We start from the raw sequence: 25,510 nt of genomic DNA on the forward strand, positions 1-25,510 counted from the left end.
CTTCTTCATTTTACCACTATTGATTCCTGCACTGTCTCATTCTGCTGGTTTCTGTCTGTGATGGTCATTTCATTTTTAATCTCTCAAATTTACAGTTTTTTAAATTTAAGAATTAAAAAACTGTATATTGAGAGATATTGGTTTGAAATACATGAAAAAGGCAGGTCTTATATATACATGAGGATTCTAGATTAGAGTTAAAATTTAGGAAAGATGTCTTGCTGATGCTCTAATTCTCTGCAGACCTGTCACCCTGGCACTATCTTTTCTCATAGCATCATCTCTTCAGCTGTTCCTCTTCCCTTTTCTCTCCTCCTTCTTCTTTTATTTTACCTGCATATGATTATAAATGGCTCTGATGCTAAGTGTTATATGGCTTTTTCCTTCTAGAGTGGAAACATAGGCAGGACACTGAGAAACAATTTCTAAAATATGAGAGGGTCACTACTGTGACACACATTTGTGGAATGATGGGGGAACATCTGAGGGAATCTGTGAAGGATGTGATTAACTGGGAAGAGATTGGCCACTTTCCTAGATGAATCTAGAATATTTAGGTAGCTTTCCTGGTGTTATATTCCGTTAACTTTTAAATTTTCTCTTTCATCTATTTTTTTCCTCCTAGAAAAACCTGAGAAGTTGTCCTGGACAGAAATAAAATGGACTTTGTCAGGTTATGCTTCCCACAAGGACATGGGAAAAAGGGGTTGTATGTGAATGTGTTAATATGCTTCTAAGTGCTTTCCAACTGTTCTGTTTAATTCTCTCTGTGGTGTGTAACTCCTGAGGGACATGCACCAAATTGATAAGCTCAGTGCTAAAGTGAACTGTCTCATCTAGTCCCCAGGAACCTCTGAGAGAAGTGTCAAAATACAATTGTGCTCCAGCGGTATTGCTGTCCTGTAGAAGGAACCCTTCAGCACACTATTGACATCACAAGCAAATTAAAAGACTCACTAAAGTTAATATTCTCATATTATAACAACATCTCCTATAAATTATTAAAGCCCACACAATTTATTACCCATGTTAGGAGGGAGGAAAAAAAAGCAGGTTGAATCATGAGCCATGCTACTTAATGATTTATTTTTTTGGTCTTCAATGTGCTGAGGTTTATAAATCATCCTGCTCAACTCTACACCACACCAAGGAAAAAGCTGTTGCTAGTCATGCCCTTCTCTCACCGATGATCACCTACGCACAAGGTGGAAGCATACTCATTATTTTAGCATCTATCAGCAGCCCCTGCGTTTCAGGCTGGCTGTTCCTTTTCATTACCGTAATGCTTAAGTGTGGCATTGGATGGATTTGATTTAAGGCTTTAGATGACAGATCGAAGCCTTTTTAGAAATAAATATTAACCTCATTATTTAAGCAGGGAGGCCAACCTGACTTGTTTTCTGTCTCAAGGCTTCTAAGTAAATCAAGATTTACTTTGAGATCTTGTGCTGTAAAGTTGGTTCGCCAGGCTCACCACTAGTCTATCTTGATTATATTTTATGTTTTTAAACAAAGAGATAAATTTTATTCTACTCTGAGTGGTTTTATCTCTAGCTTTGCAATTGACTCAGGCAAATCATTCAGATTCTAAGAGACTGTTTCTTATTCAATGACTATATTGTATTAAATAATCTTTAAATTATCTTTCAGATTCAAAATTCTGGAAGTCATAGCATATAACTGCAAATCAGGCAGCAATTTCCACTGCTGGTGGAGTTCCTGAGAGCCCTGTAAATATTTGCCTAGGGCATCGCTCTGCCTTTGCCCTAAATTAGCTCTAAGAAGCCTGGGGTCTGTGCTAGGCATGTCTGCCCCTTTCTACTGGCCACAGAGAACGAGAAAGATTGCAAGAGGAAATGAGCTACTCTTGAATAATAAGTTAGAGATGGGTTAGAACCACTGAGAGTCTTTTGGAAATGGTGGGTAAATGTTGTAAAACTTCTAAAAAGATCCCCTGGGGTTAGTTTATAACTCAGGTCTTTGGTGACCATTTGGTCTGACTTCTTTGCTTGTTTACCCATGAACTTTAATGAGAAGCCTCTAGTCTTGGTACATTCCCATCCCAGACTGGAAATCCCTGGTGTACAAGCACTGATCTGTGCTCCGGAACAGTCATCAGCATGTCAGAGTTTGAAAATAGTGTCACATTATATCACTGTCCTAAAGTTAGTGGTAAAATAAACACAGATATGTAAGCTAAAATGGCATGTAAATACAAGTTGTTTTAATATTTCTCTTGTGAAGGCAATTTGATACACATATTTCTTAGGAATTAAAATAATAGACATTAATAATGCATGGACTACACATTTAATTTGCTTTGCAGAAGTAAACAAACATGCCTGTACGTTTTGTATGGAGTCACAAAACTTGGGAAATGTAGTCTGAACTTTTAAAATGTATTATTTTAGAGTACATTTCATAAATTTGCACTAGTATCCTAGCCTCTGATGTCACCTCAATGGAATGCTGTTTTTTCTTTCACTGATATACAACTTTAAGGACATTACTTAAGCTTTATCATTCAGTTTTCTCATCTGTAACATGGAGACAGTAATCCTCAGTCATTTCATAGGGCTGATTGGAGACTAGAAAGAGTTAATGGATTTGTGAAAGTTTTTTTTTTTTAAACAATCTTGATAGAAAAAAGAATTACTGTTTTGATTTGAACTAATATGAATAATGACTAAACTTGGTAAAATTGTCTGTTTCTAAGTATGAATATGGAGTTTCACACATCTAGTATGAACATATTTCTGAGATAATATTTACACATTCGTCTCCCTATTTGAAGAGATTATGGGGGAGGGTTGGGGATGGTGAGTATACTTTTACCTTTCAGAAACTATACCATGCTACAGAAATGTTACAACACAGAATAGTCAAGGCTGATAATTTCTCAACTTGCTTTCTGATTAAAGTCATTTATTGGGCTCCAATTATGTGCTAGGCCCCTGTTCACACAGTCAGATGGATAAGTGTACTAAGGATTTACTACACATAGGAAATCATTTTCCTGTGTAGGTATCTTTCCTCCCAAATGTTTGAGTGTTGGGATGTGGTAAGGATGGGGTATACTTGGGAAAGTTAATTTCAAGCTTTTGGTGCCTGAGACTTTTGTACAATCAGACATTTGACTTATTGTAGAAGTTCTAGGATAATACCCCATTGCAGAACAAAGTTTTCAGCAGGCTTTGCTAAAATGTAAGGTCCCCTCTGCTGATTAGATAGAATCATTGAACCTTATGCTTACTCAATATATACAATGGAATCCATAAGCAACCTCCTAAGAGGGGAGCCATTTAGATGAGACCTTTAAGATTTAGGTATTGTGTTCCATGAATGAACATGAAAGGCTGGTTGGCATAAATAGCCATTCATTCTGTCAACAACATTAATTGAAAACTCAGGGGTGCCTAAAGCCCCATTCTCATTTATTGAGTAAGCCAAAAGAATACCTTCACATCTGTATGCAAATATTTCACAATTGTGAAAATCTACTACTACTGATAAGTGAGTGACATGATGTGAAGAGGCTGTCAAGTGGTGACACATACACATTGGCTGTGACTTTTCTACATAATGTTTGCTTAACCACTTGTGTGTCATAATTTTCTGCAATATACATGTCCTCTAAATGTATTATGGCACTTGTAAATGCTAAAATTTGTTCCAGTGTCCTTGGCAAAATGGTCCCAATTGGACTGAAAACTTTGGCAATGTATTTTGGCAGGGTATTAGTGTGTTTGCTAGGTAAAGGATCATATGTTGATATCTCTTTGCATTCTACAAAAGCTTCAGGATTTGCATAATTTATGCAATAAATCTTTTCAGCTGCTGTTGAGAATCTTTTCTTCCCTCTTCTCTCCTTCCTAACCTAAACTTTGAGCAGAAGTAATGCCATCAATTTTACTGTATCAGCAAATCTATAGAACAATCAAAGGGCCCAGTTCCCTTCCTGGACTGAAGAGCACTGGATTAATAAATTTCTAACTTTGCTGAGCTGTCCTGACCCACCCATGTTCCCTCAGCGTTCACCTCTGCACCCTGAACGCTACACTGCTGACAGTGAACACATGTGCTGCTGGGATTGAGAACTTTTATTCTGGCTCTGATAATGTGTTCAATTTACAGATAAAGTAAGGTGGAAATACCCTAGAGTTGTTATCTCTAGAGGCCAACTTTAACCAAAGATGGATGGGGAGTTCGTAGATAAACATTCCAGTTTTGCCCCTTAGTTGGGCTAATACTTAGTTGTATTCTACACCATCTTTCAGAGTTCCCCAACAGGACTGAGATCCTCTTGCCAAGTTGGAAACTGTTTTGAAAATGCACTTTTTATTGGCTTTCTTCCATTTGCTATCTCATTCTTCACTGTCCAACAGTGTTTCCTGGGATCAACTCCCAAATAAATTAGTTGCACTTGAATCCTTGTCTTAAAGTGAGCTTCTGGGGAAGCCCAATCAAAGTAGCTAAGTTTCTCACATGAAAATGAAAACAGTAATACCTGCCTACCTATCTACATGGTTTTTGTAAGGATCAAATGAGATAATATTTGTACAAATGTTTTGAAAATGGTGAAACACTAAATAAATTCACATCTTTTAATCATTGTTATTGTTATTGTTTTTCAAACTTTAATTTAAATGTACAAAATGCTTGCAAATATAATTCTTACCTGTGAGCTAAGGAGAAACATATCTGAAATTTAGAATATAAGATAGGAAGTTATTAACAAGGATAGAGCAGGAGGAAGAGAACTTTTCAACTACTACTGTAATACCATCCAACACCCACATAACCCTCTCCCCAAAATGACAGATGTCAAAGACAAAGGATCAGAAAAGAGACAACTGGTTTTCACTATTGTCATTTACATTTCTAGGAAAGGATATCTTTCCATCTTTTCTTTGTTTGGAAGGTGCCTTTTCATTATATTAAATTCATAGGGCAGGGACTGAATTTAAATCTTCATTTCTTAGAGTGCTTTAAAAGATTAATCATGTTATTCAAATATTCAGAAGGATAAGACAAAACTCTTACTGACCAAAACCAGACAAGTTGGGGACAGACAGAAGAAAGAATTTAAATAACAGCAGTTTTGTATAATAGTGTCTGCTCACCATCTAAAGGTCAAATTACAAACTGAGGCAGAGAATTAACTCTACCTCTTACCCCCCAAATAAAAGCAAATGTATGTGAAATTTTTCAGGGCAAAAACCGTCAAGTCAGAAGGTTTTGTTGCTTGATACATTTTTACCGCCTTACTCAGAAAACTGTCCAGAAAGAGAAATAAAACTGTGTATTCTGGAAGCAAAACGGGGGAGAAGATGAAATCTCAGATAAAGAACTGTGGTTGGCAATATATTTAATGGCCTAAAGAGATATGAAAGCAAATGCCAAAGCAATATATTCATATCTCAGGTTCATGTAATTATATTTTGCCGACTCAACGAGTTTTATTAACTGAATGAAGAGCTGAGCACTTCACTTCATGTTTTTGTCACACCATAATTTTCTTAGATATTAATTGATTGTGACCACATTTGCCCCAGAACTGAATATACCACAATGCAAATTTAGTTTTAGTGTGTGGTTGACTGCCATGTTGAAATGATGATCTTTTGTAATTGTTAACAACTTTTGTGAAATTTACCACAGTCATAGCAGTTATAGGGGTACCACTGCACAGACCGAGGTCTGTAATTAGAAACACAACTTAGGCTGTGTCAAAACATCCTTGAGATGTTAAAAAAGGCATATTGCTTGAAATTGTGTGGCTGTCTAAACGCTTTTACTCCCAATTTTCCTGGGAGGTTACAGTTAAGAATTTTCCTCTGTATTTGCTCCCACAGAAGCTGTTGCTAATAATCTTCTTTCATAAACTGACTGACTCTTTGTGATCCTTAGTTCTTAAAAAGTTCTTACTGCATTTCTCATTTTCAAACCACATTTGGGCAGTCACTTTTTTTCCCCCCTGCTCCCATAATATGTAGCCATTGCTGCAAGCACAGTACTTGTCATCCCGGATTATAGATAACTGTTGAAGTGGCCGTCCCTTGCATTAGACTATGAGTTCCCTGAAGGCAGTAACCACCATTTCATTTTTGCATTCTTAGCACCTGTCACTGTCCTTGGCATTTAGTTAGTGCTCAAAAAGTGTTTGGTGATTGAATCAAATAGACACAGTGCAGTGTGTATATGTTTAATGTGTTTGCTGGTTCACATGACACCAGTCGTTCCTTACTATATTCTACTTAAGTCCTGTTGAAAGAATGAGTTGATTTTTTCATTTTGTTTTGTTCTTTTTTTACAGTGAGTTTTTAAACCAGAAATGCATAATCATATTTGGGTTAAAAATAATTTAGTTCTCCAATTTATCTTCCAAAAGTTGTTTGTTGTTCAATGACTTATTGATTTTAAATATTTTTTTTCTGAAGAGCAGGATTTCAAAAGATTTCCAATTTTTTAAAACAGATTTTTACATTGCTTAGGAAAGGACATAATAGGTAACACCAATCTTTTGCCTGGTAACTGTGAAGATTTCTACCACTTTGTGATTTGTTCAATTCAAGCCACTGATTTTAAATAGGAAAAGGAATTGAATACATGTTTTTAAAAAATCCCAACTGTTGAAAAGCTCTGTAATATAATCTAAAATAAATATACCAACTTAACTTTTTCTTATAAAATGGAAATTAGTAGGTTTAAAAACCATCTGCAGGATAAATATTTATGGAGCAGAATGACAACTTGACTTATCCAAAGCAGTGGCATACATTTTCTTAGTTAAATTTTGATGAAGCACTTCCACTTATAATTCTTCTGTGAACTAAAGAAGAGTTTCATTAACTATTTTTGAAAGATAATGAGGCCATGATCCCTTTCCAGATGTTTCACTTGTCAAATAATTGTGCTCTTTCTTCCAAATCTCCCTAGTTGCTTGGTTCCTATTTCCTTGTTTATTGAGCAGTGAGTCATAAAGATGAAGAGAAGAAGCAGACTACAGGAATCAGATGTATTTCATGTGGGTCCAGGGTACAAATTCTTACTGTATGAGCATTATTATGAATTCAAAGGTATTTTTATTTGTCTAAAATTTGGAAACTTGTAATGTCCTGAAGAATTATGTATAAATATACAATAAACAATATTCTTTATATGTTCCTATATACATAGTTGCAAATCTATGTATGATAATACTTTCAAACTCTCTAAAAGTTCTTGTTTATAGTTGGCCAAGCCAAGAACATTCACAAAATTAAGGCATAATTTTACCTTACTAAAGATGGAAGATTCTTGCAATTTTGTTACTGAAAGATAATTATCTCAGGTGTGGACAAAGAAAAAAAATCATGGTTTTGCTTTTATAGTTATAGATACACTTCCAATTCATTCTCTACAGAAGAAGCTCAAGAATATGGCTCTTTGCAAAATTTCCTTTGAGATCAAGGAAGGAGACCTGGATTTTTGCTTAAGAGCAGACTAACCTAATTCTATATTCTAGCATTCCAAGGCACAGGATTAAGAGGAAATAGAGTTCATAACACACAATGCAATTAGGTGCATATTAAAAAGTACACATTTAAATGTAACAGTGGATAAATGTAACAGCAACAGTAATATTAATAAATATGCCATTTACTAAAAGTATATTTTATGTACCAAGTACTATAGTAAGTACTTCACTTTATTAACTCAGTTTTTCCCCCCATGATGACCTTATGAGTTAGATGGTGGTATTAGTTCCATTTCACAGATAGGAAAATAAACCACAAAATTTTAGGTGACCTGCTCAAGTTTACACAGTTAATATGAGATAGATCGGGAGAGACTGAAGCAGTTGGGCTCTGTGGTGACTGCTGTTATACTATGGAATAGAAAACACCAGATGATATGAGAACTTAGTTGCTCAGTCATGTCTGACTCTTTGCAACCCCATGGATTATAGCCCACCATGCTCCTCTGTTCATGGAATTCTCTAGGCAATAATACTGGAGTGAATTGCCTTTCCCTTCGCTGGGGGACTTCCTGACCCAGGGATCTAACCCAGGTCTCCTGCGTTGCAGGCAGATTCTTTACTGTCTGAGCCACCAACCTACTTGTTTTGCATCTTGGTACTGCCAATGTTTCCCTTGATGCTCCCCAAACTGCCCTTCAATTTCACCCACTTTGACTCTGTTGGTTCTAGCTAAGACAAATGGGCTAAAGAAAGTGATAACAATACCTATAAAGTATACAACAAAAATTAACAGAAATTATTTTGCATCCTTTAGACATCATTAATGGACTTCCCACGTGGTTTAGTGGTAAGGAATCCACAGGAGATGTGGGTTCAAACCCTGGATTGGGAAGGTCCCCTGGAGAAGAAAATGCTAATCTACTCTGGTATTCTTGCCTGGAGAATTCTATGGATGGAGGAGCCTGGTGGGCTACAGTCCAGGGGGTCACAAAAGAGTCAGACACTGACTTATTGACTAAACAACAACAAGGACACAGACATCATTAACATTCCTTGTATTTTAATCGCCCCATTTCTACTTCTTAGAAATTAATGAAAATGCTTCCAGGCTACTGATAATATTTAATCGGGGTGAAAGGGCTGCCCTAAGGATGGAGTAGGTAAGTACCCCTTCCCCAGTTTCTGTGAGGGATGGTCACTCACAGCTAACAGCTGACCTGTCTTCTGAGAAGCGAAGTTGCTTTCCTTGGAATATTCCCACTGGGGCAGCCAGTGGTTAACAGATACAAAAGCAGAATAAAAGGTCGTGCTTCCAGGCCCCTTGTTCCAAGAATGTATTGAACTCTGGTGCTCCAGAGCTTCCCTTGGGACAAGGCTCTCATAGTCTTCAGCTGAACACACAGCTTTGCTTAACTTCTTCCCTTGCCCTCTTCAGGCTCCTCCCTTCCACTTCTCCTAAGAGAACTCCCTCAGTAAATCAAGTCTATAAGAATCTTTTTCTTAGGTTCTGTTTTTAGGAAACTCAGACCAAGATGGATGATTCTGGAAGTGGTCCTAGGGAGCAGAGTCTAAGATGAGATGCTAGAATTAGATAGCAATCTGGCCCTTGTGTCACTGGTGGTAGGTAGACTACTGGCATGTTGCCAGACCTGGCATTCTGTAGCAGTGTGATTGTTGGTATCAGAGGTCAGCAAACTATGACCTGTGGGCCAAAATCAGTTCTTTGCTTTTTGTAAATAAATTTTTACTGGAGCACATTCATTTATGCATTGTGAGACAGAACTGAGCATTTGAGACAGATACTACATGACCTGAAAAGCCTTAAATACTTTCTCTTAGGTCCACTCCAGAAAATGTTTGCCAACTCTAGGCTAAACATTTCATCCACGGTGGTAAAATGGGTTGACATACTGGTAGAATGCAATGCCATAGCTAGTGCAATATCTCTAGCTTTGGGAGATATGGGGAAATTGGAAGTATAAGAACTATGGATTTGGATGACTGTTATTAAGTATCACTGATCATTGAAGGGAGAAAAAGAATTCTCTATTAGCTACGACTGCTGCATAACAAAGGATCACAAATTTAGCAGTCCAAACAACACATATTTATTATCTCCCTTTTGCTATAAGTTAGAAGTTCAGGGATGCCCTTCTGGGTCCTCTGCTGTGGGATCAATAAAATACTGTAATCAAGGTGTCATCCACGTGAAGGTTTGACTGGGAAAGTAACCACTTTCAAGCTCATATGACTTTTGATAGGCTTCAGTTCCTTGTGACCAACTGGCTTCAGGCCATCCTCAGTTCCTTGCCACGTGGGCCTCTCCAAAATGGCAGATTAATTAATCAAAGCCAGAAAGAGAGAGATTCTGCTATCAAGAATGAAGTAAAAACCTTATGTAGCCTAATCACAGAATGACATCTCATCACTTTTGCTATATTCTACTGGTTAAAAGCAAGTCCAAAGGAGGCTCATACTCAAGAAAGTGGATGATACCATGGTGTAAATGCTAGGAGGCATGGCTCACTGGGAGCCTTCTAAGAGCCTAGCTGCCACACAGGCTCAGATCTATTATTCAGAATTTAAAGAAAACTGTTGGAGTCAGAAAATTAGCAGCATTTAAAGAGACACTCATATCTCGTAGCTAGAGGGCAAACAGATTTGAAGATCACTCTCACATCATAATTGTAAATTGGCAGAACATTAAAGAAAGCTAAATTCTCAGCCTAGGCAAGTCACTTAGGCCAAAGTCAGGGCTCTGAAAGAAAAGGAGTAGGATCCTGAGGTCTGAGATTAGGCATATCTGTGTAGTTGAGAGCCTTAAATCTGTACATTCTCTCAAATACTTTCGGCTTGCAGCAGTAGCTAGTAAGCCCCATCTCTCTTAATGAAGATGAAAACCTCATTCTTGAAAACTATAAAGAAGCCTCAAATGAGGCAGGTTCATTTCAAGACAGTTCTCGGGTCTGTACTTTCCATTATGGACATCAGACTGATAATTTGGGCTGCATTTGGCATATCCTAACTAGGAAAGTAATGGCCTTTCCAGAGAGGAGATGAGTTTATACACTGAGTGCCAGGTGTTGGCTGATATGCGCACCAAAGAGTATGCCTGAGAGTGCACCTAGAGTATCCTGGATCAAGGTGGCAGAATATCAAGCTGTATGGACTGCTTGCCAACATGGGATTGCTCTGTTATGACAGAATTTAACATGCGAGCAAGGCCCTGGGTAAAAGGTCTAATATGAGGCTAGGATAGATCTGATTGCTCAGAAAAAGTGATGGCCCACATGAAATTAAGTAGAAATTCCAACACTCTAGCAATAGACTGTGGAGGAAGGAAAAAACATATAGAAAATGGGAACACAAAAATGGGTTGGTTAAGTAGCGCTCAAGGACCCATTTTGTCTACTTGCCTCAGGGGAGTTGGAAGAACATTCTGTTTATTAACATAATGAAGAATGTGTTGTTAAGGAGGATTCCAACAGTGCAGAAGCAGAGTTCTTCTTAGGCCAGGGATAGTAGGAGACCCTGTTATAGGACTGTGGTCCACTCTAGCAATGGAGATGGTTGAATTCCAGATTAGCAGAGGCTACAGGGCAGCATTTAATTGTCAGAAGCAAAGTGGGTGCAATCACCATAAAGGGAAGTCAGGTTGGAACGGCTCTCTTGCAGGTGGGATGGAGGCTGCTGTTAAGTATCTATGGCAATGTCTACCTCGTATAAGGGCAAGACAGATGGGCAGCCAACAAATGTATTGCTTAATACATAATCAAAATATAAGCAAATATTGAGGTTGGATAACTGACTGGAAAATCTTAAATCTCCTGCTCTCTTTTCAGATCTGAGCCAGTTCTGAGCCAGAACTCCTTGACTGAAGGAGATGCTGTGGCCCCAAGAGAAAGGAAATGCAACATTAAAGTAATTGTGATTCTTTTTAGGCCTTCCCCAAAAGGACAAGAGCTATTTACTCAGAAAACTGTACACTAGGGAAAAGGGAATACTCAGGTCATTCTGGGACTTTGAGATGCAAAGTATGATTTGGTGCTAAAGCACCATCATGAGCTCTCTACTAGAGTGGCTATTTATACTTTTCAGGAAGTAAATGAAGGAGTCCTGACCCTGGTTTATTTCATGGTGGGTCCACATACTTACCCAGTGGTCATTTATATACTTAGTTCTTGAATGTATAATTGGATATATTATAAGTTGGTAGAATTCTATCATTGATCAGCTATCGTAAAATATGAGCAAAAGTCAAGTGGACCTCCTTGAAATTATCTCCTCTGCCAAGTTAGTACATCAAAATCAATGATCATATCCTGAGGAAAGTTGTACAGAGTAGTACCTTTCTCAGAGATTTAAAAGATACAGGGATTATGATCTCCATCATGCATGTGTGAGTGCTCAGTCATGTCCAACTCTTTGTAATCCCACAGACTGTAGCCCATCAGGCTCCTATGTTCATGGGATTTTTCAGGCAAGAATACTGGAATAGGTTGCCATTTCCTTTTCCAGGGATCTTCTTGACCCAGAGATTGAACCTGCATCTCCTGTGTCTCCTGCCCTGTAGGTGGATTCTTTACCTGCTGAGCCATCGGGGAAGCCTGATGTAATTCACCAGTCTAGATGATACATAAACTAACAGATGGTTAGGATGGATGACAATGGACGACTCTTAGTTTAACCAAGGTGTAGTTTCAATAGCTGTGGCTATGCTGTGTGTAATAGATGCACTAGGGCAAATTACCTGGATACAAAATTTTGGTTATTATTCTGGCAAATATATTATTTTCAATACCCATTGACAAGGAGGATTGGAAGCAATTTACATTCATATGGATGAACAACAGCAGCCATATTCTTTACTTTAGTTCAGTTCAGTTCAGTTCATTCGCTCAGTCGTGTCCGACTCTTTGCGACCCCATGAATCGCAGCACACCAGGCCTCCCTGTCCATTACCAACTCCTGGAGTTCACTCAGACTCACGTCCATCGAGTTGGTGATGCCATCCAGCCATCTCATCCTCTGCCGTCCCCTTCTCCTCCTGCCCCTAATCCCTCTGAGCATCAGTCTTTTCCAATGAGTCAACTCTTTGCATGAGGTGGCCAAAGTACTGGAGTTTCAGCTTTAGCATCATTCCTTCCAAAGAAATCCCAGGGCTGATCTCCTTCAGAATGGACTGGCTGGATCTCCTTGCAGTCCAAGGGACTCTCAAAAGTCTTCTCCAACACCACAGTTCAAAAGCATCAATTCTTCAGTGCTCAGCTTTCTTTATGGTCCAACTCTCACATCCATACATGACCACTGGAAAAACCATATCCTTGACTAGACGGACCTTTGTTGGTACTTAGTGTTATGTTAATTCTCCACCTCAGGCAAAATATAGTCTGAAGGGACAGAGTCTGTCTGGATATTCTGCAGAGTATTGTACTTGTGCACTCTATGGATTACATCATGTTAACTGGACCAAGGCACTCACTTTATGGCAAAGAAAATATGTCAGTGGGCATATTACCATAGCTTTCACTGGTCCTACTACACTCTGACACAACTAAGGCACCAGCTTAGAGATGATAATCTGTGAGGATGGGTACCATTTGTTCAGGGAATTGTATTCATTGTAACCATGGATATATGGTGCTCTGTCCTGATTAGGTAGAATACATGAGTGTAGGCATCAATTGGTGAACATAAGACAGACACTTTTTACTGTCACTTTGAGTGATCTATCCTTGTAACTTTAGGTTTTGTGAGTTTAGAGATCCTGGGTCCAATGAAGAGAAACCTCCACTGGGGGAAACTTCAAGAGTCTCAGTGAACTTAAAGCTATTGTCACATTACCTTGGGACTCCTTGTATCAGTAGACTTGCTGTTGTTTAGCTACTAAGTTGTGTCCCACTCTTGTGACTGCATGGACTGTAGCGTTGCAGGCTCCTCTGTCCATGGGATTTTCCAGACAAGAACACTGGAGTGGGTTGCCATTTCCTTCTCCAGGGACATGGGGATCTTCCCAGCCCAGGGACTGAACCTGTGTCTCCTGCATTGGCAGGTGAATTCTTTACTACTCAGCCATTCAGGAAGCCCACCAGTAGACTAGCTGGCACAAAAAAGTTACTATGTTGGTAAGAAAACTGACCTTATTATCAACGAAGGGGGAGCAATAATGCCACATGTCAGAGACAGGGAGCAATATGTTTGCCATTCAGATGGTCTTTGGGGTGTATTTTGGAATTATCATGCCTTGTTTATCTGTAATGGGCAAGTACAGCAACCATACCCTGATTAGGGCAGGTAACCAGGTATTTGACCCCTTAGAGAAGCTCATTTGATTTACCCCCTCATCGTCCCCCAGCAATCTACTTAGACCTGCAGAAGTATTAGGCCATAATGAGGAGCATCTGGAAGGGTGACGAAGGAGGGAGCTGGTGACTATGTTATGGCCTTGGGACAAACTGCAGCAGGAGAAGCTGTAGCTTGTTCTGCCATCCATTCTCTTACACATTAGTCTGGAAAACACTGTACTGTACTAAGTCCTACGCTAACCAGAATGCTGAAGCAGCTGTGCCTGGGAAGAGAGAACCTAAGAAAGAAGCAAGTGGGTCTGAGCAGTGCAGGGGGCGGACTGCTGTGCTGCTGGCATTTCTCCTACCCACCGGCTGCTGTGAGTCCTTGGCCGGTCAGAGCTCATGGCTGCACCCTGCCCAAAGATTTGCCCTCCACTGAATAGTGCCAACTCAGCTGAAAATTACTGTCCTTGGGAATAAGAGGTATTAATCCTGTGGTACAATTTATGTTCAATAGTTCGTCAAGGCACCAGACTAAACTAAAGCTAGTTTCCATCCAAAGTTATGTCTTTCTTGGCTATCTTCTTCTGCCTATTATGCTTTTTTTGCCGTCTTTTCCCTAAGAGCATTCCCTTAATAAATCATTTTCAGAAGAATTTCAATCCTGGGCTCTACTTCTAGGAATTCTAACTTAAGATACCATCTTCTACTGTTAACTATACTGGAAAAATCTTTTATTCACCTGTATCACTCTGACCCAGACATAGTAGTATGCACATGAAAAGTTGAATAGACTAAGGTTTGCAATTAAAAAAAAAATCCTAAAATCTCTCCTCAATTTATTACTGTGGCAAAGGCTCTTATGCATTTTCAGTTCTCAACTTTACTATAACTGATGATCATTATCCTATTCTTGTTACTCTCCAAACCTTCCTCTCTCCTGATGTCAATTATTTTTTTTTAATAATTTTATTGATTGATTTTTGGCTGAGCTGGGTCTTCATTGCTGAGCGGGCTTTTCTCTAGCTGCAGCAAGCGGGGGCTATTCTCTAGTGGCAGTGCGCAGGCTCTAGGGCATGTGGGCTTCAGTAGCTGCTGCATGTGGGTTCAGTAGTTGCAGCTCACAGGCTCTAGAGCACAGGCTCAATAGTTGTGGCACATGGGCTTAGTTGCTCAGCAGCATATGGGATCTTCCCAGATCAGGGATCAAATCCATCTCTACTGCATTGGCAGGCAGATGCTTTGAACACTGAGCCACCAGGGAAGTCCCTCAACTACTTTTTAAAACATTCTGATCATGTTACTACCTTGCTTAAACATTTTGGTGACTTTTCACCATTGCCTGGATAAAATCTTGACTATCTAGCATAACATACAAGGCTTTGTTTATTGGTCAGAAATTTGGAAGTGAATTCTAATAGACTCTTCCCCTTATATACAGCCTGCACACCATGTGCTGCATATAGTCAGACTCAACCATTTATTCCATCAATTAGACTTGCTCTGGTTTGAATCCATGCTATTTTTTCTGCTTTGGATTGCCTCTTCTGCTCGAATGTATCTGCTTATACTTATACTTTACAGCTTATTTATCAACTTCTCTGTGAAACTGTTATTGACCAACCCAGCACTTTTTTCCAAATTCCAGGAAGAATTAATAACTTCCTTCTTTTTACTCTTCTATGCCTGTGTTATGATGCTTGTCATGTTTTTGTTTTGTGATTGTTTATTAACATGTCTATCTCCCTCACACAAATTTGAATTTTTCAAGGGTCATGTGATTTGTTTTTGTGTCTGTAATAGTTTTCACGTGGCTTAGCATTGTATTCTTAAAATATTTATATATATTTATATAAAAATAAAAAATATGTACACATTTGTAAAGAGAATGCTATGCTAGGCCATATGATAATTATTATCACATGTGTATATGTATAACTAAATGAAGAGATTGGCTTGCTTTTAGATAGCCTCTCAGCCTGACAAGTTGACCTGTTCTAGTTCCAGCCTTTAATCCTTTGCTCTTGTTGGAGATTTGGAAACCAAAGGAAGTCTCTGGACAACGGTTTGTTCACCTAAATCAAATGCCTGTCCACACACCTTCAGTCCATCATTGCATGAATCTATATAACTTTACTTCCCATGCATTACACCAGTGATTTGTAACAAATGGGGCAAAGAAATAAATGGCCACGTGGCAATAGCAAGCCTGAAATTTAGCTAGGAAACCTAAATGCAAGCCTACATTTTGTCTCTCCTTGAAAGTGAATGACAGGGAGAACAAAAGAAAACTGTTTTACAAGTAGCCAGCTCCCACCTCCTTTTTAACTTGTCTGCATTGTAGTCTCTCTGGAGGTCAGTTTAATTGGCAGTGTTTCCGATTCACCTAGACATTCAAGTAAGCAGAAGCAATGCTAAGTTTTCAGCTTTTCTAAAAATATTATTTCTCTATATTTTTGGGAGGTTAGGATGTAGATGTAGCCTTAGGAAGTTCAAATAAATACGCTTGAAAAAAATCCCCAGCATATTATTAGAAATTGTATTAGATCTTAGAATAATTCTGAAGGTAAAAACGATAATAAAAGATACTTCATTATAGGAAACTCAATGGTTAATGTGGCATAAAGCCTGGTTATGAGAATCTGACCTGATAATATTCACTCTTTTGCTCCAGCTACATTCTCAGCTTCAGCTCCTCTAGCTCCCTCTGACTTCAAAGGAAACTCTGCATGAAGAGGGAGGGTACACAATAGAAGAATTGGTCCGATTATCTTCGTGTTTGGGAATGACTAAAGATTATAGATATGTCTTCTTTTTTCTGTGCTTTGGACTACGCAACACCAATTACCTCAAGCAAAACCCCCTACCCAGGCTAAGGCATAGATTTGGATTATACCAAAATTGCATAAAACTGGAAATAAGATATTAATAATAATCCATAATAGGGTGACATAATGGAATACACGTTTATTTTCATTGGATTTAGCTGGTACAACAAAAAAAAGTAAATTAGTTTAGAGATTTAAATTTTATATTTATTATACCCTGACCTTTCTTGCTCTTCCCTCACTTTATATTATGAATGAGGTAATTAAAAAGAGTCCACTTCTTTCTTGTTCTACTATAGCACGTATTTGCCCCTCTAAATGTGTTTGTGTGCTTGTGAATGTGTATGTGTGTGTGCACTGATTATTTTAACCAATGTTTGAAAATGAATTTGGAATGCTAAAGGTCAAAGGAATGAATTAGTCTGACTTGGTAATTAAAAGACCATGCATGAAGTATTAGCCAGGAACCACCATTAGATTTTTCGTTCTCAACCGAAAATGAAAAGGCAAGCATAATAATCTCACATCACCTCTGAAAATTATGTCAGGAAATGTTTTCTCAGAGTCAGCTACTGGTCAAGACTTACATCAAGTTAAACAAAATAATGCAGGATCAGGGAATCTGAAAGGGCCAAAAGTTTGAACAGGAGGACTGTTAGCCCTTCTGCCTGAAATGCATAATCATACTTCCTGTTTGTATGGGAGGTGCTTACCATTACCTGCAAGCATAAGCATGTATAACTTACATGTTAGGGACTAAAAGCTTAGGTCCCACTCATCCTGTTTAGAACTATTTTCTATAGAGGTTAATCTATGCAATTTGAACTACTAAATGAAAACAACAACAGCAACAATAACAACACAATCCCCAGTGGACCAATCTACTTAAAGTTGTGTTTTACCAAGTTTCCAGAGTGTTGGGGATTATCTAAACTACAAAAGAAGTATGTTAACTATTGATGAATTGTATCAAGTATTGGCTTTCTCTTTCTTTACTTTGGCCACACATGTGGGTTGTGGGATCTTAGTTCCCTGACCGGAGATCGAACCCAGGACCCATGTCAGTGAAAATGCTAAGTCCTAACCACTGGACTGCCTGGGAATTCCCTAGGTTGCTATTTAAATGTCTTTAATAGAGACTGCACTTCCTTTTTAAGAGTCTGTATTAGTCAACCAAAGCTGATGGCAATAATAACAGCTGGAGGTTTGACTTCAAAATGCTTTAGTTTGAGCTGTTTTTGTTCATAAATATAGAAGATTGTAGATATATAATATGAAGCTGGTGTTGTCATTACTAACAATAGTTTAGAAATATATCAAATGTAAAGGAGTTTTTTATGAATTGATTGATGTAGTAAGCTCCCAGCTATAGTGATTTGTCATTTTTCACCCAGCTTTCAGGCTTGACTTACCAATGCCCCAAGAAACCACAAAAGAAACTTGAACACAAACCTTTCAACCAGGTAACTCCATAGTTTACAGGTGGCAATGAATGACATTTCCTCAGGAAAATCTTGGAAATGACCAATGTTGCACATTTTATTAATCTATGTTTAACCTGAAACCTAGAGACTAGCTCCCCTCTCTTCCTGTCTTCAAAATTTCTATTACCAACTGTACTATGTTGAAGTTTACATGACAGGCCATTTCAACACTTTTGTTTAGTTAGATGGAAGTGCATCACTTTTAAAGAAAAGCCCTATTGCCAAAAAATATAAACAGCTCTAACTTTGATTAATATAAATATTTAAAAACCAGAACATTCTGTTACATCTTACAAAAACAATTCTGATGTAGCTGATGGGAAAGAAAAAGTGCTTTCATACATTAGACAAATTCAACAAAATGCAGCTGCAGAACAAAATTTTAAGTAAATATGAATTGTTTGTCTTTTCACAGGCCTACAGTATTTACTTAAATGGAGTTATTTTAGAACACTTTATGCTTCATTAGAAAAACAAAGTTTTTTTGTTCCATTTCTGAAGTATTTAAATTTTAAAGTCCTCTAATTAAAAAACACCATTAAAATGATTCCTCCTGCCCAGTTTAGGGTTTGCTAATAAGCCACTGCACAAGAGATGTGTGAAATGAATAGATGAATAAAAATGTTGACAGCAAAAGCGAGGTCTGAAGGGTGAAGTTAGTTTATTAGGCCCTGTTTGTCACGAATGGCCCTGCAGCACATATAAAAGCAAACCCCTCTACCTTCGAAGATTAATTCTGAAGGAGGCACTCTTGGGTCAAAGTATACATAAGCGTGTGCCTAATCTCAGAGAAATCAGGCTATTTTCTCACAGCAATTAAGCAGAGGTCTGGGGTTTCACCCACAGTGTATTTAAACACAGGATACAATTAAACCCCAAAGTATTAATATCTTTGCTCTGCAAAATTGCCCAGGAAATAGATTTTGTCCTTTTTCAAATGAAAAGCAAGGCAAATTAAGAGAATAACTTGATTCTTAGCTTAGTTGCTTGAAATAAAGAGAGTTGTATTTTCTTCTAATTGCAAATGTCTTATGTACATAAGGACAGTTCTTTACAATAGAATAAGAGTTACATGGTTTCTTACTCCTTTAATCTAAATAACAAATCTAGGAAGTTTGCAATAAAATGTATTGTTTTAAACTATAATTAAATTTCTTATCCAGGTTATGTTAAAAATCAGCTCCTTATAAAAATCGAAGAAGTCACTATTTACCACAAACTAAATGTCACAGCTGGGAAGCTTTGCGACCTATGTAAAAAGGAAAGAAGTAAACGCAAATCTTAAGCAATCAAGTGTTCAGAGAGATTGCTTTCTGCAGAGATTTTTCTTAAATTTTTTTTTCATATACGCATCTCAGGTCGAAATCTTATCTTCTAGAGAAAATTACTGCTAGCTTAAAACACTGCTTCAAAAATGCTAAACAACAAAATAGCTTCTATTTGCTGTGTATCAGTTCCCTATGGGCAACCTTTTTCATAGTAATAAACCACTACCTTTATTCAGGTCTTAAAAAAACACCCTTCTGTATTAAAAAATTTTTGCCCATATTATTATTGTTGTTATTTCTCTTTTTTCACATATCAGGTTAATATTCTATTTTATTGTTAAACTGAATTTTTTTTTTTTTTTTTTTTTGGCTTTTGGAGGGAAAAGCCATGGAGGGAAATTGCTCTTGGAATAGAAAAGGATAGAAATAAATAGTGTTTCATTTATGTAGCTGAATCAATAGTTATTTCATTCCTGTAAGAGTTTCTAGAAACACACTTTTGGGATATGATCCAGTGAGAAATCTTGTAACCCATGACATGTTCTTAGAAATGAATAACATTTAAAGAATGAATCCGATGTGGGATGGCATGCATGTGTGTACTAATGTTTTCCTCCCTAAAGCTCCACTGCTGCTTTTAGGAGGAGCTGAGTACTTAACCATGCTATAAATGATCTGGGCACGTTTTCGTGTGTGCTGCGCTATGTGAGAAGGCATGCAATCTGAATTTTAAGAAGGATAGTTTTACTAGGACCAATGACTTTAATAGTACTTCTTGCTGACATCACTGGCAAATTGGTCTACTCTGTAACCTTTAAAAGTGCAGCATATCCCAAAATGAGTTACTTATTAAACACGTGTTCTTTTTTTGAGTGCAACTGACCTTTAAATGATTATTTCTCAGCACTTGCAACAAAGACTCTCACCTATCACCTTTATACTTTTGATGCTGCAGTGAGTAGATTCATAACCTTTTCACAACACTTAACATGCCACACAACACGGAATTATAAACGCTAATAAACACTTTATTTTAAGGGGAAGTCTTATTTCTTTATTAAATTGTTGCAGCACACAGAAGCCATGGAGAAGTATAACAATAAATTATTATTTTGATCAATCAGCAACCATTTTAGAAAATACTTATAACTCCAAAGCACCAGAGAGTTAAGTTATTGCTAAGGAGTTTCTCCTGACGTCTTCTCCCCTCAACTTCCAAGGGATATACATGTATGTAGAGGGTTGGGAGTATGACTTAAATAGTTGTATTTGATAGAAAAAAATATTGTCTTTAGGTTCAGGAACTTGTACAATATTTGTAGTCAATTTAAACTAAAGCTACAGGAAACTAGCACACTACCACTTTTTACTAAGTAGAAGGAAAGCTTTTGAAACGCCAAAAGTATTGATGGAACATATACATATACTCTGTAATATTAAAGATTTTAAGATTCCTCTTTCCTCAGAAATAGACACCTTTGTAAAGATATAATAGGTATAATCGAGTCATGGTTTTCTTTTATTAAGTGAAGATGGTAATTATAAATTTATTCTTCAGGAATCAAATCAAATCTCCACAAATTTTCAGGAGCTCATGTTTTCTGGGAGCTCTCTATGAATGTTAGCAGATCCATGTTACTTCAAGTCCCAGATGAGCTTTTGTTGAGCAGATAACCTATTTACTCCTTAATAGAGCTGCTGAATCTATTGAAGGTCTCATTAGCCCTAAATATTTTCCCTTTCACAGAGGAACAATATTCCAATTTTGAAAAATTTCAAAAAAAAAATCTTAATCCAAAAGATTCAAGCCCTGGATCAGGGTACTAAGTTCATATTTTACACACATTTTACTGTAACCGTAAGAAACAGTTGCCTGCTCATGTTCAATAATGAACTTATTTCTTGCAAATTTGACCTTATTTATAAAATGCTGTTTTAGAAAGGTGTTGGATTCTTAAAATTTTAAAATAGCAACTCCCCACCTAATAAAAGGGTATTTTTCACTTGTGTGCTCTCTCTCTTTCTTCTTTTCCCACATCTCTTACAAAGTGAACAAATTAGAATGAATTACAGAGATATGTGAGAAAACGTTCCCAAACAATGAAAAATAACTGATTTGAAATAATGTTCACTTACAGTTTTCTTTTCAGCTCTGACTTGGTAATATTTTGAAAAGCATGAGGGGCAGCCACAAACCTTCATCTGAGAAATCAAACTTAATGTCCTTTGGAATCATTGGGCTCTAAAAGAAAAGAATAGCAGAGATATGACTGATTTGGCTTCCTTTAATTTACAAAAAGGCAAATGAGTTATTTTATTGGCATGTAATCACAAAGAAAAATACACAGACTTAAGATTAAACTGACTCATTGTCAAGACTTACAGGGTCTTATTCATTAATTATGGTAGCTGCTGACAAACAGAAGAAAACCAATAATGCTGGATAAAATAACCATCAAGGGCTTCTATGTCTGGAAACTATTTAAATTCTTGAAATTGAATATTTATGATGAGTGATACTCCTCTCATGTATACCATATTCTTGCCCGTTCTCAGCTCTGACTGCATTCAGAAACCCTAGATGCTCCTATGCTTTTTTCACACCCACTTTTCTCTTGGCTTCATCACAGCCTTCTCTGCTAACATCATGTGTACTAGAGAAGTGAACACCCAGTGTCACTGGCAGATTCTCAAGTGCCCCCTCATCTTGTGATACTCATCTCCATCCTAAAAAAAAATAGTTCAGCTTCAACATCCTTCTTGCCCTTTCACAGGCAGCCCCCGTGAAAGAGTTGTGAAGTTTGCTTTGCACTTATCAATAAAATGTAAACCAGCATGGGCTGACCTCCTTGGGGTTAGTGAAGCCACATTGTCTTTGAGCATAGACAACACTTTGGCCACAGATGTGACTGGTTAACTGTACAAGCAAGGAGGATAAATCCACATAACAATACTTCATTCACCAAGGAAATCTGCAGTGGATTACAGCTTCTCTATGGTTAAGTCTGGTCTTAATTTACTGCTTTTATTCAGTTTTCAACCACAAACGAGCCCCTTATGAGGCATTCACTGTGCAGAATTGACAACTCTTTTTATCTACTTGAGAAATATTTTTGGATAATAATTTATGGTTACAAAATATTTTAAGCAGTTTGAACAGTTATATTCTTTCAGTGTTTAATGATGCAGTATCCCCTATAAAAGTGGAATGCCAGGAAATTTGGTAATTTTACATATAGTATTTATAACAACAGAGCAATTTGGCTATATAGAAACACAAATCACACACACACAAAAACTCTACATATTTCATAGAAATTTAAAAAAATACATTTTTGAAAGCTTTTAAATTGTATCTCAGGAGAAAATCAGCATCCAAAACAACATCTAAAGGCCATAAATATATGTGAAAAAATAATTTTGGCAAGCACTGTATTTTATTTATGGATTATTATATTTAAAATAGCATATTTTGAACATCCTTCAGAAGGAAAAATATAAAAAGGCAGGGAGAGTTCATACACTGTTATGTTACGTGAAACCAAAATGTGTGGGTAGGTTTGTGAAGGCAGTGGCAGCCCACTCCAGTACTCTTGTCTGGCAAATCCCATGGACCGAGGAGCCTTGTAGGCTGCAGTCCATTCGGTCGCTAAGAGTGGGACACCACTGAGAGACTTCACTTTCACTTCACTTTCACCATCAAACTTATTTTTTTAATCTATGTCCTGAATTAATGCTGTCTTTTAAAAAAATTCATCTGAAGGTGCTCATTATTATTGGGCGTACAGTGTTTTCGAAAACTGATTGCTAGTAACTGGAACTACTGTGAAAATCTCAAGTGGGCTGAAAACATCATATACCTTTTAATAAGTGGCAAGTGCCTGTATCAGAGTTTGTCATTTAAATGCTCATATTGTAGTATTGCCAATCAGTGACATTTATATCTGGAAATGGGACTTATGTAAATGGAATGCATTTTATAAATGAAGACAATAGAAGCAGTGTGGTTGATGTTCTTTGAGATGAGTTACTTTTGCATTGCTTTAGATTAATTTAAACCATGGGTACACAAAGCTTTATAACTTTCCTCTTGGCAGAATTTGAGCACTTTTAGACTATTTGATACTAAGGGATTTTTCCCATTGCAGGATGAACTCCACGAATATAAACAAAGGAAAACATTTGACTGAGGTACTTGCCGTGTTTTGCTCATTAGTAGCTACACTGTCTTGAACAGGGAATGAGTGCTTAGGGAAAAGCAATCTTGGCAATAACAAAAAAGGACATTGCTTTTACAAGGAATAACAATTTATGGTTTCCTAAAACATCTTCCTCAAGTGCCAGATGTAAATCATATTTAAAAAAAACCCAAAGTATGTGTGTGCTTCAGAGGGGAAAACTACATAAATGTGCAATAGAAAAATAATGAACTGTGTCACATTGGTTAGTTAAGCAATTATTGCTTCTTTGTAGACTCAAATGCTATTTGGGTTTTTCATCATAAAAACAGGTGGGGCTTGTTTTTTTTGTTTATTGTTGTTGCTGGTTTATAATTTTGCTTAGAATAATTCTTCTTGTTATAGTTCTTGTTATTTTAAACTTGTTATGTCCTGCCTCTGGTCTGATAGCTAGGTTTCATTACTTTCCTAGATGCTTTAATGAAGGTGTAAAAGGAAAGGTTAGAAAGATCATAAATTAGACAACAGAAGCATCAGATTCAAGTGCTACTTAATGCAATCCTCATATCATTCGTATTAGAATAGTTTCATTAAAATATTACAGCTACCTTCTGTTGTTTATGGCAAACATATTAACATACAGTTAAGAGCAACTTTGTCATAGAATATAGAAGTTTGGAATTATGACAGCAGCAATGAACTAACCTCGTTAGTATGGGCAAAATACTTTCTAATCACCAGCTGTGAGTCAACTAGCACAAGATTTCAGGGAAGATTTGGTGCATTCTCTGCAATCCACTTGGCACACAGACCCCTAATGTTCCTACATCATTTACATTATATCCTGAGTGCCCGGATGCTGGTCTCATTTCTCCTTCCTCTTCCTGCCAAGCATTATATGTGAAGTGTGGGAGGGTCATTTAACAATGAATTTCCCCATTGTATAACCATTACAAAGCTATCCAGGCTAAATAACTTGTTGTTTTTTAAGTCACTGTGCAATTTCAAGGTTTTAATGGTCCTTAAAATATAATACCCTATGTCATTTATTTCCTGAAGTGAAAGCTAGTGCCAACCTTTGGAATTCATGTAAAACAAGTGGTTCAATACGTTTTGAAGAGAGAATGAAAACGATAAGCAATTAATCTACCCTAAATGCTTTCCTAATGGCTTGCACCTTTTCTGACTGATTTTTGTAATATGGATTTATTCAAAAGAAAAATCAAAGAAAACATACATCCAAATCTTTCTATAGTGCCTTCGCTAGAGTGAAACCCACACACGGTGAGGCAGGAAAGACTGAACATCTAAATAATCTTAAAACAATTTAAAAATGAAGGTGTTTCTGGTTGAATAGTAGCAACTTGATTTTTTCCCCCCTGTGCCTTGAGGCTATGTGAGAAGGGAAAGATTTGAGACAGGAAACTGGGTAAATGAGCATAGAGAACAGGCTAATTTCCTAACAGGATAATCTTGCAAATGACACCTGGTTTGGGAAGTGAAGTTGTCTTAGTCTAACCACTAATTCTCAGAGGCACGGGTTTTAGAATTAGCATAGGTGAGAGACATCACTGAGGCTCAAGACCCCACTACAAAGCAGAGCTAAGTCTGGCTGATGTGTCTGCCTGCCAGGATATCTCCAAGGAACCTGGCGAGAACAGAGAAGACCTGCTAAAAAAATCATATTGTTCAAGAAACATGTATGGGCTGAGGAGACCCTTGTTGGAGGACCACGTGGAACATCCAGATTGAAGACCAGGAAGTTCAAGAGTAGAAGGGACTGAATTTCAATGATTAGTGGGGCCAAGAGAACTTAGAGCCTGGCACAGATTCACACAGAGTGTTAATAGCTGAGGGCTACAGATGAAAATATGATTTTTCCAACTCAACAGAGATTATATCTTCTTTTGGCAGTAGTGCAGGACAGAAATGGTAGATCCAAAGTTACAGAAATCAGTAGAAGATTGGACTTAAAAGAGTAGAATTAACAGGCACAATGCAAA

The sequence above is a fragment of the Bos mutus genome, chromosome 3, assembly GCF_027580195.1.
Source record: "Bos mutus isolate GX-2022 chromosome 3, NWIPB_WYAK_1.1, whole genome shotgun sequence".
NCBI lineage: Eukaryota > Metazoa > Chordata > Mammalia > Artiodactyla > Bovidae > Bos > Bos mutus.